Source organism: Thermobia domestica, chromosome 18, assembly GCF_964235325.1.
Source record: "Thermobia domestica chromosome 18, izTheDome1.hap1.1, whole genome shotgun sequence".
NCBI classification, from domain to species: domain Eukaryota; kingdom Metazoa; phylum Arthropoda; class Insecta; order Zygentoma; family Lepismatidae; genus Thermobia; species Thermobia domestica.
The window spans coordinates 20,569,144-20,585,570 of record NC_137471.1 but is presented as its reverse complement, the minus strand read 5'-3'; the positions used below and the strand labels follow the sequence as shown (position 1 = coordinate 20,585,570).

At 36.1% G+C, this 16,427-nt stretch overlaps 1 long non-coding RNA gene across 3 annotated transcripts in view; it reads right to left on the bottom strand.

Moving 5' to 3' along the window:
- LOC145675709 (uncharacterized) overlaps positions 1-16,427 on the bottom strand; it is a 380,314-nt gene that overhangs the window by 18,790 nt on the left and 345,097 nt on the right. Inside the window, exon 3 of one of the 3 annotated variants that reach the window (XR_014129188.1) lies at positions 3,498-3,910. The exons of 1 other annotated variant lie outside the window; for it this stretch is intronic. This is a non-coding gene — a long non-coding RNA (uncharacterized LOC145675709). Of the gene's footprint in view, positions 1-2,401; positions 3,911-16,427 lie in introns of those variants that run through there. One more of the 3 variants, XR_014129189.1, reaches the window with a different exon arrangement.

Sequence of the window (16,427 nt, the reverse complement as noted above, 5' to 3'; positions counted from 1 at the left end):
ATTCGGTTGAGAGAGTTGTAGTAAGAAAAGGTGCATATCCTTTATCACAGGCAACCAACATTTCTTTGCTACTATGCAGGTTGCATAGAAGCTAGGGAATATTCTAGATTTTAGAATATTGATAGACACTTGAAGTTACCGTTATTTCTGAAGATAATAGCAGATCGACTTCATTAATGAACTCAATAGAGATAATTGTCTTAAAAATTCTTGACAGCATTACATCACAAGCGAGATGATTAAGTGTTCTATATTATACAACTATTCCGTGTATCTAAAGTACTCTGTGTATTAACAGCAACGTGAATGTACTAACAGCGACGCCCGTGTATTTGTAAATTACATAATAAAATTGATGTAAGGCTGAACATAGCGACTGCCTAGTGGTCACCGGAAGCAAGAACTCGCCTTAGCGCCCCTCCCTCTGATCAACCAAACCAAAACAATCCCCTACTAAACCTGATATTATAATCACACAGTAATTCTGCTATTCCATTTTCTTCTTCATGTAGTAAAGCTTGATTTCAAAATTGCAGTACATAATTTAAGATAAAACGCTAAACTAATTAGTATTTGATTGCCAAATAATCTGAGAGTAGCATGCTTGACATATTCTTGTAGTCTTATCATAATAACTGCAAATCACAATGTTTTTAGAATTATATCGAGATGTGTATATATGTAGAATAAATCAACAGTCTGTTGCTTTAGAATAGAATATTTAATTGTGACAGTCCAATCTGTAGTCTCGAGTATTATACTCGGACATTTTGCAAATATCTTAAATCGATGTAAATTAAATGAAAACACAAAAAACTGGAACTAAAATTTAACTTTACGGACCTTTTCGCTCCAGAGGTTTTTACAATGTTCTCAAAAGATAGCTTTGAAGCTAACTTATGCTCTATGGATACGATTCTAAGGTTGGTGAGTCGTTGATGTCCTGTTAAGTTTCTGAGGTCATTTTTTATGGTCTTTAGTTTGCTAAAACTTCTTTCCTTGCCTTATAGTAAAAATAAATATTTGCCCAGTTTTGCGCCCCCTAATCTGGCGCCCGAGACAAAAGTTACGTTTTCCCTTTCTAGTTACGTCACTGGCTGAACACAGGAATCTTTGCTAGGAAACTAAAGCATATTTTGTTCCATAACCTTTGCCTTCTTCAAGCACCTGTTCCATTTTCACGTTCCTCTCCGTTTTGGTTGTTGCTCCAGATAGCCATTAGCTTTATCGAGAAAATATAACTTGAAGGATCATTGAAAACTGGTGGATGTCATAAACGAAAATTAAATCTTCTGAAGTTGGCAGAACGGGGGATCGAGAAAAATTAGTTGAAACGTGAAAATCATTTCGTATCTTTAAGCACTGTACAAAACATAATAATTTGTGTAAGAAAATGTTTTAATCAATGCTGTATGTGTAAGGAGTAAGATTTATTCTGGAGTTTACTGGAATATAAGGTTGAAAGTGATTCTGATTATAAGGATGCTGCTAAAGGAAGATGATAATTTTAGATGTCAATAGTAGAATTTTTGGGAGATACATTCTTAGATTATGTGGGAACTGGCACCACTGAACTATTTGGTCTGCAAGACATATCTTAAAACTTACTGGCCTACATGTAGTAGTAACGAAATATTAAACTAAAAAAATATACTTAAATGATTATTCAATAAATTTAGCAAATATAGACATTATTTGGAAGTATGTTGGCAACAGTGATTAGTGTTTATTTGCTCTTTGCGTACTAAAATATAAAACAAATACGAAGGGGTGAGGAGGAACAAATATTTATGTAAATCCACTCATGAGCTATAAATGTCCTTGATCGCTCTACTGATTCATTCAGACTGTTAATGTGAACGTTGTTACAAATAATTTGTGATGTAGATAGGCTTTAATAATAAAAGGGAGAGGATCATTTCCATAATTCTCTTCAATGTTTGTGTATAATTAGGCAGATTTTTTTTTTTTAAAAATATCAGTTAACACTAGAATAAATCAACATTTTATGAAGCATTGCTTTTGTTGTTAAATTATAATTAAAATTGTTTTAAACACTATTGCGTTTGTATTGATATGTATACAATTTGGCATGTTCGTCTAACTAAATCAGGTTTGACCAATTTATAATACTCCGCGGAAGTGTTTTCTTCCAGACATGTTTTCTTTGGGGGGGCACTGCCCTACTGAAAATCTGAAACTGCTACTCCCCCAAAGGGTGCCAAAATAATACATCTATAATACAAGAATAAATATAATAGTACTGTGTGAAGATAATGTTTTCTCCTAGTCCCCCCTTCCCCAACCATTTTGTCTGAAAGAAACACTGCTCCGCGGTTTAGACAAAATACGAAATATGCTTGTTGGCTAGGCAAAATAAGAATAAATAATAAACACATAATAATGGAGATTTTTGAATATATTCATTATGGTGGGCGGGAGGAGCGCAGATAAGGGGAAACAAAGTGTCACGTGTACACCACGTCAAGGAGTTTGGTTTGTATAGCTCATATTTTCTCAATGTATTGAAATCGGAAGTGATATTAGATTTATACAATTTGTGGTTTTTGCACAGAGATTAGAATCAAGACGAAATACGAGGGTTAATCAAAAAGTAAGGTTACAAAGCCTGCAGTGAAACGTGTATTAACATTGCAACACACTTCTTATTGTGTTCATCTTCTTCCTATTCCTCGTTCTCCTTCCATCTTTCCTTCTATGGCGGTATGAAGAAGACAATTTCTGCGCAAAATATGTCCAATCCAATTGGCCTTTCTACGAAGACTGCTGGCTAGAAGTGTCCTCTTCTCTCCTATCCGTTTTCAAACATCTCAGGTTGTTACTTTCTCTGTCCATTTTATCTTCTCCATCTTCCTCCAACACCACATTTGTAAGCTCTCTAAATATTTCTTCCCTAACTTTCTTAATGTCGAAGTCACTGAGCCATAAAGACCACTACTCCAGATATAGCACTTGATCAACTTGTAAAATTACAATAAAAAATTCTTCATCCATACCAGAAGAAAGCACGAAGAGAAACATAAAACTGAAATAATATGTCTGTTCATGCTTCACACAAACTATATTGGATCAAACTTGGCTTGGTGGAGACCTTGATGTGTTATACAAGTGTGTGTGGAATATAATATTCAACCTTTTGTTCCTAAGTTATGCACAATCAAACTGCTAAATCAATTCAGTGAGCATAGTGAAAACGTTATTAGTATAGCTATAAGTTGTTTTTTCTAATATTTCTCTACCGGCTTGCTCTAGTTGGAGCCACTGATACGTTAATCATGTGACAATAATTCAATTAGAAGCTTTCTTAAGCCAATGTACAAGCTAATGTACGAACGATAAAACAAAAATTTAGCTCACTTTGGTGTACAATAAGTAACATATTTAAATGGTGGTTATAATACAATACACCAGTAACAAACAGTTGAACTGTATTAGACATCAAAATGACATCAGTGGAACTATTACCAGTTTATTACCTTCAGTGCCCAAGATTTGTTGCTGTCCAGTTTCTCATGTTGCTGAGTTAATCTTGAAAATTGTGTGCTCCCACCGAGAACTGAACACTAGTCACGCGTGCTATGCATTCCATAATCGTTGATAAAAAATACATTATTGTGAACAAATTAAACTATTGTATACTAACAGAATATCATTTAGTTCTCTGTCACAAGGTTTTCTCCTCAAAGGAGCTCCAGTCGTCTGGTTGCTGTAATGGCTAGCGCATGTTGTCCCTGGTTCTGTTTCCAGTGAGAGAGCTTTAAACGCATTACGACGATTCAGTTTCTACCTTAAAGTATAAATTTACTTGTCGTATACCCTCGGTGCTCAAAAAGTATCCAAAATTTGACAAATAAGTACATTAACTCAATACTCGTACATGGTTGGTATCCTGAAAAAAAAAACATTTTGATAGATTTGCATATTCCAAATATGTGCTAAAATTTTATGATACATAAATTCAATAAATACAGTAATTAATGTTTTGCGTCTTAGTTCCATGTACTATTATGGGGTCTTTTGGGACCCCAGAGTTGTTTATGATGATATACCTTTTAAACAAGTAAGATTACAATTTATTCTTTTCTTTCATTCTATCTTGGGTGTATGCTAAAGATAGCTACTAAAAATTTCAGTTGTCTGTTTGATGGCTCTGCGTAAAGAACATAATTTAGATGGGGTTCTAGAAGACCCCATGGTATGTCCTGTGTTACAATGTTCTTGGTAGTACATATGGGTTAATACCAAATTTATTATTTTCTCTTATTTTCTCTTTAATAATGATTTTTACACAAGCACCTCTGGTTTGTATTAGCTGGTAAGGCGAGTTAAATCTTAAATATGTCAGTAAAACTTTACCACTCTCTTAATATATTGTTCTTTGTCTTTTTTTTATCCTTCATCACCTTTTTATTTGTGTTTCCTATTTAATTCTACCACTCGAAGCCTGTGCGTTGTTTGTTAGTGACTAATATTTGGCTGTCTGATCGCTATCGGATTGACTTTGTGTACTACATTTAGCTGTGATAGTTTTGCTCGGGTAGCAAACATTATTGAAATAAACAATAGGAGATTAAAAAGGAAACAAAATATATGTGAGTCAGAGAAATACAGAAAGGAAATTTGATAGGTACCGTAATAAGATAGACATTGTGTATAGCTTGATCGATGGGCTTCATCAAATAACAAAAAAATGAAATATATACAATTTTAATGCAGCTATTTATAGTTTAGATATTTACGTATATCATACAATCTAGAAATAGACTGTCAGTATATAAGAGCTAAGGACGGAAGAGGGAAGGGAGAGAAAGATGTAGAGAAATGTTGGCAATATACGAGTAGTCATTGATGTATAAGTGGTATACTTTTAATGAATGGCGACCCTGCCAGGATGCAGAAGTCCGCTATAAGCTACAAAAGCATCGACTCAGATGTCGATCTTCTAATTTACCTGTCATCACTGTCTTTGCCAATCACGATGTTGATCAGTCTGGTCCATATAACTGTTCGCATTGTTTATGTCAATGGGAGAAGCATATTATAACACCACACAAAATCGTTCGAAGCTACTGTTCTATAAATCCAAGTAGCTAAGTATCATTCATTCATTACAAACGTTGTTTCGGTCAGTCCAGATACTGTCATACCACAAACAAACTTAATGGGATCAGTAGATAGTAGATGTAGCAAGAGAAGTAGTCTGTGATTTTATATTCATATATTTAGCTAACAATTTTCTATATTTATATATCTATTAATTCATTAAGATAGTTACAGCTACATTTGTGAAGTTTTTAGAATGATAAAATCACTTAGAACTTACATTTAAAAATAGCCTCTCAATTTTAGTCTAGTGATCCTGCGAAAACTTCGTAAGATGTACTCCTTAAGATTTAAGCCTAGGACCTCATGATTGGGAAGCGAAGACTCTCACTGTTCATTCATTCCCCTTAAAAATGAGTAACGTGACACCATGCCACTATAACTAAATCTGCCAATGGTTTCCTGATGAAAATTGCAGGTTACTGAAAGTCTGGTAATAATTTAAAATTATTCTGTATCTTTCCCTTTAATAATTTCGAAAAGGACATGCTTTCAACGAGTAAGTACGGCAATTCGTATCATCCATGCCTAGAGACACAGCGAACAGAGTTCTGAAGGAAAAGCAAGTAACAGTGGCTGCTGGCAACGGATTTGAAGTCGCTGTGATGAGATAGTTCTCGGAAAGCGAAAACGAAAGGGAAATGAAGACATTTGGAAATGGCGAATTCATTGTGTGACCAACTGGCACTTTCCTGTTTCGACAGAGCCGACTACTGCAGAAACTTTCGGTTAAACGACCTTGTTTCAGTACTTCAGACAACGATAGGGGGAGAAATTCAATTCTGTAAGAGTTGCAGTTAGGCATGACTTTGCAGAGAAAAGCTGAGAAAAAAGATAGTGAAATTCAACGATATCTCAGTATTCTCCCTCTACGTTACACCATTGTCATCTTCAACTACGTGTAACTTCCTGTGATTGAATTAAACAATTTAAGAGCATAAAGAGACTCCCTATATCGTATACTGAGAGCATAGACAATGCCTTTACCAAACTGGAATACCACTTCCTGAGAGATCAGCGGAGTAGAGCAGCACCGGGTCTGATCGGGGAAAATGAGTAACTGTTCATATCAACCAAATGTTGATATTGCTGCGTGTGTCCAGCGGCAGGAGTACAATTGGGGAGCCACTTGAAAGAAAGAAGTAGTTGACTTCGGTATAGAAAGCCTGCAGTGACAAGGGGAATCAATGTGCCGAATATACCCTACTCCAAAGGAATGACTGCCGCAAGAGGACGGACACACACACACACACACACACACACACACACACATATATATATATATATATATATATTGTAGAGATATTTTTAAAAAATTATAATATTTTATTTGGTAATTGAAATAATTATAATTTAAAATCAAACTTAAAGCTCAAAATATTACAACAATGTTAAATTGTAACATATATAGCACGTGTTACTGTTTGTTATTGTCTGTTTGTTTGTATAAGCAGTTGTACATAATTATGTTTATGTTTTGTTATTTATAAAATCCTGGCAAAACACTAACTCGCAGAATTATGTAAATAAACATTAAAAAAATTAATATTAGCTTAAAATATGTAATAACATCATTTGTTAACATTAACACAATTTAAATATGGCATAATATTCAAATTCACAAAAATTAATAATCTAAAAATTTAGTCACAATATAATACAGTTTAAAACAAATGGTTAACTAATAGCTAAATTAAACAAAATTAAATCACAAAATAACAAATCCCATCGTTTGTAAAATAAAACAAAAACTCAAATTTAAATAAAATCAAAATCAGTCAAAAAATAGCAACTAAGCCATAAATCAGTTGTAACTTAAAAATAAATTAAAAGTTAATCTACATTAAGTTTCAAATACTACAAACTACCATCTACTAATGGTTGGCCATTAGTTAACTAACTGCAAAAGCCAAGTTGCAAATACCAACCTCATCTAAAAAAAAAAAAAAAAAAAAAAAAAAAAAAAAAAAAACAGCCCAGCAGTAAATATTCGTTGTTCCAATCTAAAATTATATTACCAAAATATGTGTACCTCAGTTATATGTGTTACTCATAATCAAAACTCCAAGCATTTAACATACTATAATCTAAACAATTAAATCATATCCAATATTCCACACAGTTACACTATAACATTCATTATTCAAATACATAACATCTAATTAAATTAAAATATTTTTATAATTATCCTCTCACTAAAACATCTACTTGCTCAATACCTACTCATTTCAAATAATAAATAACAGCAGCTTCTTTACGTCAACTCTCAATTACCCCCAAGCTTAATAAGCACAACATAAAAAGGTTGTTAATATCTATATATATAAAAGAGAACGTACAAAATCCTTTGTCCGCTCATCACGCTAATACGGCTGAACCAATTTCTTTCATTTTTGGGGGGTTGTTAGGATTTGGACCCTAGATGGTTTTTATCATATCACTTTAATTTTCAATTACCAGTGTCTTGAGATAATTGACCATTCAGGTGTCCATACGTACAAATCCTTTGTTATTAGTTCATCATAGGTAAAAATAAACGTATTTATATGCAACCCGCATGACCGTGTGACTCGGCGGGTTAACATAAATGACAGGCGCTATAATGTTAACATTTACTGCACACTTGAAAGCGAAAAAGTAAAAATTATCTAAGTAACAAAGTTTATTGCGTTCCGGGGTGACCGCAGCGAAGCGGGGCGGGTTAACATAAATGAGAGGCGATATAATGTTAACATTTACTGCAATCTTCTATGGTTTTTATCATATCACTTGAAAGCGAAAAAGTAAAAATTATCTAAGTAACAAAGTTTATTGCGTTCCGGGGTGACCGCAGCGAAGCGGGGTGAACGCTGCTAGTATATATATATATATATATATATATATATATAATACACACGGACATGGTAAATACATAAGGAGTTTTGATAATCCTAACTCCTTGAAAGTATTGACCGTTTTTTAATTTAATATCAATAATAATAATAATATATATATATATATTGCATTTCTTAATCCTCATATACTAGGGAATTTTCTGTTGTAATTACCTGTAGTTGAATTTCCACGATTTTCTATTGTCCACCATTTTAGGCGTAACGAGGATCAGGTCAAACGAGGATTCTTTTTCGCCTAAAATGGGTGATATAAATGCATTTATTTGTCATAAAAGTGTCAGATAATTGATTTGGCGAAACAAGGATTAGGCAAAACGTTGCAAAACGCTCTGCTAATCACAAGTGGTTCCATTACAGAAGTGGATTCGCAAATTGGCTCCTCCGTGGGCTTTGTAACAATGAAATCACCATTGTTGAAGACGACTATATGTACCTTTGTGATATACATTTATCATTATTAATCGTAGAACAAATATACCAAAACTATATTAAAAATACATAATTTTCGTACATATTTTCTCAATATTTTATCACATTTTTATTTTATTTTTATTGGTCATCAGTTTCGATTGAAAATAAGTAATAATAAATTAATTTTGCCATGCAATTAATTTTATTCATTAAATTTTACATTAACTTTCAAAGCTCAAGATATTATTCATTACATAGTGAAAATTTATCATTTTCAGTGAGAATTTTAGTTGGTCATTTTTGAAGTTAATTTTAAATTTTAACCATCCCTTGGGTGCGAGCGTTCAGAGGTTTCATTCCCGGTGGGGGCACTCGGTCGAAAAGTTTAAGTTTTTTTTTTTAAAGACTAGCTATCCTGAGTGACGTTTTTCCTGGATTTTCCTAATTCACACAACGCAAATGCCGGAATGGAACATAACGTAATGGTTTCAGGTAGCTTCCTTCCTTCCACACTAATTCTCCGGATAGTATGATTGCCGAGGTATGCCATCTTCATACGTGAGGGACTAACATAGTTGAAGATACCGAAGGTCCAGAAATTTAATATTTAACTCTAATATTAATATATTAGATGAAGGAAATAATGGGAGGGAATACTTTTATTCATTATGCATATTACGATCTCCTACAGATAGGTTGCTTAGAGAGCTGTAATCAGGTTGATTAGAATTTTGTAAACTTCATAATTTTATTGCATAACTCAACTGATCACAAATGTGTTTTAAAAAATCAAGAGTAGTACTCTGAAATGCGGAGCCCCAGATAGTTGCCCTGTCCCCTAATGTAATGTCCCTCGCTAATGATCCCTCATAAATTACATATATTTTATGGTTTTAGCTTTCAATATTGTTTCCTTTATATGTTTACTTTTTCCTTTGAGTATAAAGTATAAAATTTCAAAATTATTCAAGATTGATGCATGCAGTATGTGGTTGCTCTAAAGTATAAATTTCCGGAGTGGTACCATATTCGCTGGAAATGAGGACATTACTCCCTTACAACCACGGAAACCGATCATGGGGGACCGAGGGTGTTTGGGCCTTCCCATAGTTCACTTAGGTCCTCATATTTGTGTTAAAATACTCATTGATTTCTTGTACGCTACAGCTTACCCCCCAAAGCTATGCAGAAATCGGCACCATTGACCACGAACTCTGTAAGAATGGTCATAAGAGACCACACACACACACACACACACACACACACACACACACACACACACACACACACACACACACACACATGTGTGTGTACCAAATTTTTCACGGCAGACTTCGCCACTGAAACGAAATTGCTAACAACTACTTAAAACAGAAGCATTTTTAAAACCGGATCTTTAGAGCTGATTATAAAGATGTTCTTAACGTGGTCATAGGTTATTGCCTTGAACTCGAGAAAGGTAATTTTCCGGGACTTATTGGCCACTTATTTCTCATGCATATTTGACGTGCGTATTAAAAAAATAAATTGTGTTATTAGCAGTGCGTGACACTAATATATTGCGATCATATATATGTTATCAAAAACGGAAGTGTTCGTCTTAAAAGCATCGGAGACAAAAGTAATAAAAAAAATAAGCAGAATAAATGGACGCTAGAAATAGCTTTCGTCTTCAACAAATTATATGCAATTGACTACTTTTTACTTTCCAAAACAGATGGCAGTTTTCTTTGCCTTATGCTTAGAATTACTCTTCTAACTTTAGACCGTCCTCTATTATTTGGAACAGAAAAGTTAGGAGTTTTCTTTTGTTAAAATCTTCAAAAGAAACCAAATTATTTATATTTGTCTGTTGGATTTGTAGGACAACCACCCACATAAATGTCTGAACAAAATGTGCGCTTCCAGATTTGCCGGTAGGTACAAAAGGTGTATTGCGTGTCGTTTGTTTCCAGGATAATTCTACGGTTGGAGTATTTGCTATTGGATTTTGTAACACGCGCAACACACAAGAAAAAGAGAGAGAGAAAAAAAAAAGCTTTGAACTCCACAGGCATGAAAACGAAAAGATAAATAACGTGGTAACATTTCACTGTAATCCCCTAATAGAAAAGTAGTTTTTTCTTTTCCCGAAAAAAAAACTTGTTCCCGTTTCGGCATTGCTAATAATACATTGTTTTTAAAAAAAAAAGGTTTCCTCTTCTTGTTATGAATGATACAATTGTAAACTATTTTGCAACACTTTTCTTCTATTTTTTTTTCTTTCCCCACAGAACTAGAGATTCTCTTATAATACGAATAGATATATACAAATAATAATTTAGGATGATTTTTGTCCACTACACCCACCGAAGCAAACTTAATTCAAATATTGACCGAACATAGGAAGACTTAATTGCCATATTGAGTATAACTGGATTGTAAAATGTTTGATTAGATGTTATTCTATATACTGCTAACCCCATATGCGATAATATTTTATCAATAGAGAGTAAACCAGTTGAAGGCTTGGCGCCATGTACACTCATGTCCAAAATTATTTTCGCATGTCTATAACTGTCTTCTTGTAAGAATATAATTTGATAATGATTTTGCAGGGTACTATTAATACTGATACTTTGTGTATAATCGGGAAATGTATATTTGTGGTAAATTTCATAGGAAATGAATTATAAATACGAACATTAGAATGAGTAAAACAAAATGTTGCTAAGTGGACAAGAAAGTTTTATTTTCGTTTTATTGTTCGTATTTACTGCTGTTTTGACATGAAATTTGCCACATACATATCTTTGCCGATTGTATACATTCTAACATTGTAAGAAATACTGGGCGAATTCGTTATCAAATTATATTCCTACAACAACATATTTATAGATATGCGACAATAATTTTGGACATTAGTGTACTTATGTGCTCTTTTATCTGCTGATATACAACAATTATATACAGATTAAGGACAAAAACAGCTTTGTGTTTATGCTTATTGGCGTACCTAGGATTTTTTGGGATGGGGTGTAGTCACTTACTTCTGCGAATGTAAAGAAAGTTTTCAGAAGAAACGCTTGTTTTCTTTTCGCATTACATTCTGGGCCCATCTCATTACTGTGCTTAGCAACTTACAGACTTTGTCCAAATGGTATTGGAACTGATTTCTTTTCCTAGACAAGGAGAAAGGGTGGAAGATGGTTTTCATGGGCAGGGATGCTGGTGGGGAATATCAACTATATGACGCGATCCGGCTCAATTCCTTATCAGCTCTTACAGATTGTGGATCGCATTCGAAGTGAGCAGTTGTTTCATGATATCGTCAGAAATCATGGCGCAAAGCAATTCGCAGATAGGGAAGGTGTGTTCCAGTTGGTTCAAAGGTGGCATCTCTCCTTACAAAAGAAGGAAAGCCGCGTGTTGATTTGTCACGAACTATTGGACAGTGTGGAACTTAATCTTTAGTTTTTTGGACAATGTGATCATGTGTGGTGAGTTGGTGAAACAACGGATTTTCAGTCTTCCTGCAGTCAGATTTGGACTTGTTTTCAGCCTTCCTGCAGTCAGATTTGGACTTGGTTTCAGCCTTCCTGCAGTCAGATTTGGACTTGGTTTCAGCCTTCCTGCAGTCAGATTTGGACTTGTTTTCAGCCTTCCTGCAGTCAGATTTGGACTTGGTTTCAGCCTTCCTGCAGTCAGATTTGGACTTGGTTTCAGCCTTCCTGCAGTCAGATTTGGACTTGGTTTCAGCCTTCCTGCAGTCAGATTTGGACTTGGTTTCAGCCTTCCTGCAGTCAGATTTGGACTTGGTTTCAGCCTTCCTGCAGTCAGATTTGGACTTGTTTTCAGCCTTCCTGCAGTCAGATTTGGACTTGGTTTCAGCCTTCCTGCAGTCAGATTTGGACTTGTTTACCTTCTCTCGGGTGAAACAGGGACGAAAATGACCAATTTTCGGACGATGGAAAAAGTAGAAGCAACTTCGACACTGTGCCTGAATTAGCTTTCGGTTGAAGATTTCCAGTGGACATACGAAGCAAAGCAGAATCAATGGTAATGTGGTAATGTAGTAATGATGTATTGATGCTGAAGGATGTTATTTGGAAATCTTTTAACAAGTTGTACGTATATAACCAATATTTTATTTTTCGTGAATGTTGTGTCCTTGTTCACGCATAACTTCGTTCGACAAATGTACACTGAATTTGACCGTTCTTTCGTTTTTCCTTTCTTTTCCTTTTTGCTTCGTTGAAAGAGCATTTTTTTCCTAGTGGTTTCATGTAAACTTCAAAAGGCTGTAACATCTTCAAAGCCAGATAATGAAATTCTTCGACGGCTGACAGTGTTAATATCGTAATTAACCTATTCATGGTGTGCATGTTCACGCATAACAACGTAATGTACCGATTTTGATTAATATATTTTTTTCCATTTCAAAGAACATATTTTTGTGCAGATTCCAAGAAATTTTTACAGTGTTTGGAGTTAGTCCATGAGACTTCTCAATAAATTATACGTATTTACTTTCAACGTATAATTTCCTAACGTGTAAACCGAGACCTGTATATACCATCCTTTTTAAAAATCCACACAAGTGTAGTTTCATTGAATGTGAGACGGATACTTTAGTTCCATGTGGACATTTTTTGGCAGTATGTCAAACGGACAGCCGCCATCTTGGAAAAAATGTGCTTAAAACATAATAATGACTATTGAATAAGTGGAATGTCAATTTTTGTTAGCTTCCCAAGTGTTTTTTTTTTTCTAAATCTGGTAAACTTATTCAACTATCAAAGATGAGCATTCCATCAGCGCAGCATGCACGAGATACTGGGTAGATGTCGAGCATGTTTTCCAAACACCCGTTCTCAAGTTATTGTAAAAACAGCTCTAATATCAATAAACCTGCCTCATGAAGTTTACTCTTTGAAACAAACAAACTGTATCATAGTCCCCTATCATAGTCATAGAAGAGTAAAGGATTGTGGAGTCTTTATCACCTAAAGAAGCATCCCACAAATAAAAGACATGAAAAACTGAACATATCAGATTTTGTAACCAATCGTCCATCGATGATTAACTGATGTACCTCATCACTGCAATCATTTTGTCGTTCATCAACAGGACTCCAAGTGTCTAAACCTGCTCTGAGTAGCCCCAAAGCAGAAGATTAACATCCTCGCCGCAAGTAAAATCTTATGCCCTTGTGTTCTGTTACGTGCACTTCACTTCATCATTTACATGACATGCTAAAACCTTCTTGTGTATGCGTAAATAAAATACAATAAAGAATTCCTTCGTGGCTAAGTGATTAGCGTACGCGCCTTTGGCGTGAGAGATCCGGGTTCGATTCTCAGTAGGAACCCATGTGGTTCGGATTCCACGTTAATCAGTAGGTCCCGTCTCATATAGCCTAGTTGCTGCAAGGATCGTTAAACTAAAAACCAATTCAAGTCAAAAATGGAGTAAATAAATACAATCCTGATACCCATCTCCGAATAGACATATAATTAAATTTATGCTTATAGCCCCAGAGAAGGTGTTACCTTCTGCGGTCCTCCCATCTTAAGATGGGAATGAAACTGCACTTAGAAAACAACAAAAAAATCATTATTCAAGTTTCTAAATTATTTTAATGTTTTTTTTATTATTTCGTTAACTGTCCTAATTCACAAATAAAAGATAAATTGTTTCTTCCCCAGGTGACCACAAATTTCCATCGTAAGAGATGTGACTTTAGAGCCTTACATTTCTTTCTTTCATGGGCGCTGGAAGAGGGGGCATGGGGAGGCCGAGCCCCCATTGCTCACGAAAATGAACAGGGTTTGTCCGGGAAGTAATAGGACTGATTTTATTCCGCCATGAATGTACTTCGGAGCGTGCGCGCACCGACTGGATCCGGTAGAGGGCGTTCCTAGCTAACGAACGAGCGGCTGGTCAGTTGTCTCCGAGCACCTGGAGAGTCAGGACAGGCTTTTTCGCGCGACGTGTTTCTGTGAGTGGTGCAAGCCGAAAATGCAGCGTTCGTTAGAGCAGAGGTACGCGGTTAAATTCTGTGTTAAGCTCGGTAAATCTGCGACAGACACGTTTGATATGATCAAGCAGGTTTACCCAGATGATGCTTTAGCAAGAAGTGGTGTGTTTGGGTGGCACAAGGCCTTTTCGGAGGGCCGGGAAGAGGTCACCGATGAAGACCGTGCTGGAAGATTTTCGACTTCGACAAACACCGACAATGTGACTCGTGTGCGCGAAGTTTTGAACTCAGACCGTCGACTAAGTATTCGTTTAATTGCCCAGATGTTAAATTTACCAAAAACTGTGGTTCATGAAACTGTGACGGAGCATTTGAACATGCGCAAGGTGTGCGCGAAGATTGTCCCAAAAGTGCTCACTGACGACCAGAAATTGCGGCGAGTGGAATTGTGCCAAGAAAATTTGAACATGTGTGAAAGTGACCCCCAATTTCTGAATAACGTAATCGCAGGTGACGAATCATGGATCTTTGAGTATGATCCCGAGACAAAGAGGCAATCTTCCGAGTGGCACACGCCGGCGTCTCCTCGCCCGAAAAAGGGAAGAATGAGCAAATCCAAAGTGAAAACGATGCTCATTGTCTTTTTTGACATCAAAGGCATCGTCCACCATGAATTTGTTCCTCCTGGACAAACCGTCAACGCCAAGTTTTACGTGGAAGTGCTCAAGAGACTCAAACGAAGGGTCAATCGGGTCCGACCAGACATCAGAGCCGACTGGAAGCTGCACCACGACAACGCCCCGGCTCACACCGAGTTTCTTGTGAACATCTACCTGACCAAGGCCGGCATCCCAACGCTTCCTCAGCCGCTCTACAGCCCAGATGTGGCCCTCCCGGACTTCTTTTTGTTTCCTCGCCTGAAACGCCCGATGAAACGCAAGCATTTTGAGAGGGCAGAGGGGATCCAAGCAGCTTGCACCGCGGCTCTCAAGGCTATTCCGGAGAATGACTTCCGTGACGCCTTCAATGCTTGGAAATCGCGCTGGCAGCGCTGCATCGACGCAGAAGGAGCCTATTCTGAAAGTTTTTAAAGAATTGTAACGATTGGCTCAATATTTTTTTTTTAAATCGACTCAGTCCTATTACTTTCCGGACAAACCCTGTATACTTAATATAGCAAACCACGTATATTAAATGCCAGACGTAATATAGCAACCATGGAAATGGACCTCCTAAGAAACTTTCTTCGGGCGCCACTGCTTTCTTTCTTTGTTTTCTTTTCTTTTTTAAGAATGTCCCGTCAAAGATTCTGATTTTTATAAGGCATTTGAACTGAATGATTTTCTTCTATGAGAATTATTCGTTGGATTAAAGCTTTGCATCCTTTTCAGCACGAAAGCTATATGAGACGAGGACTCGACAGTACTACCGTAATACAGTAAAACCTGTGAACTTGGCCACCTCTCTAAGTTGGCTACCTGCTTATCTTGGCCTGGTTCGTGTTGAACCAGCATTTTCCCATAAGACATTCGTTACTTATTACTCTGTAAGTTGGCCACCTGTCTATCTTGGAAGTTGGCCGCATTGAAGCAATGTTTGCCCTATGATGATAATGATAAATTTACCTGCGTATATCTTGGCCACGCAAAATACCGTTTTGTTATTTTTCTTAACTCTTTCTTTTTCCCATATGAGAGGCAGATGTTCTGTATTTGTTGACTGGACACAAAGAAACATGGACTCGCACGATTTGTTCTTGGAGGTCAATAAAGGGGTGGTAAAGGAAGATGTGAATATGAAAAAGCACGTACAGGAATTCAGGAAATGGTTATACGTATTTGTTTACCCTGTCTGTTCTGGAAAACCCATTAGCTATATCAGCTCCTTTCATCAGTGGGGAGCGTTAGTAATTCCGGAAAATTCTCAAGGTTAAATCTAACCATATCAATTGTCAAGTATTGGCACCGGACGGCTTGTTGAAAGGTAGCGGAAGTTTAGAGATATGAATTCCCATAAGATTTTCTTAAAACATAGTTTGC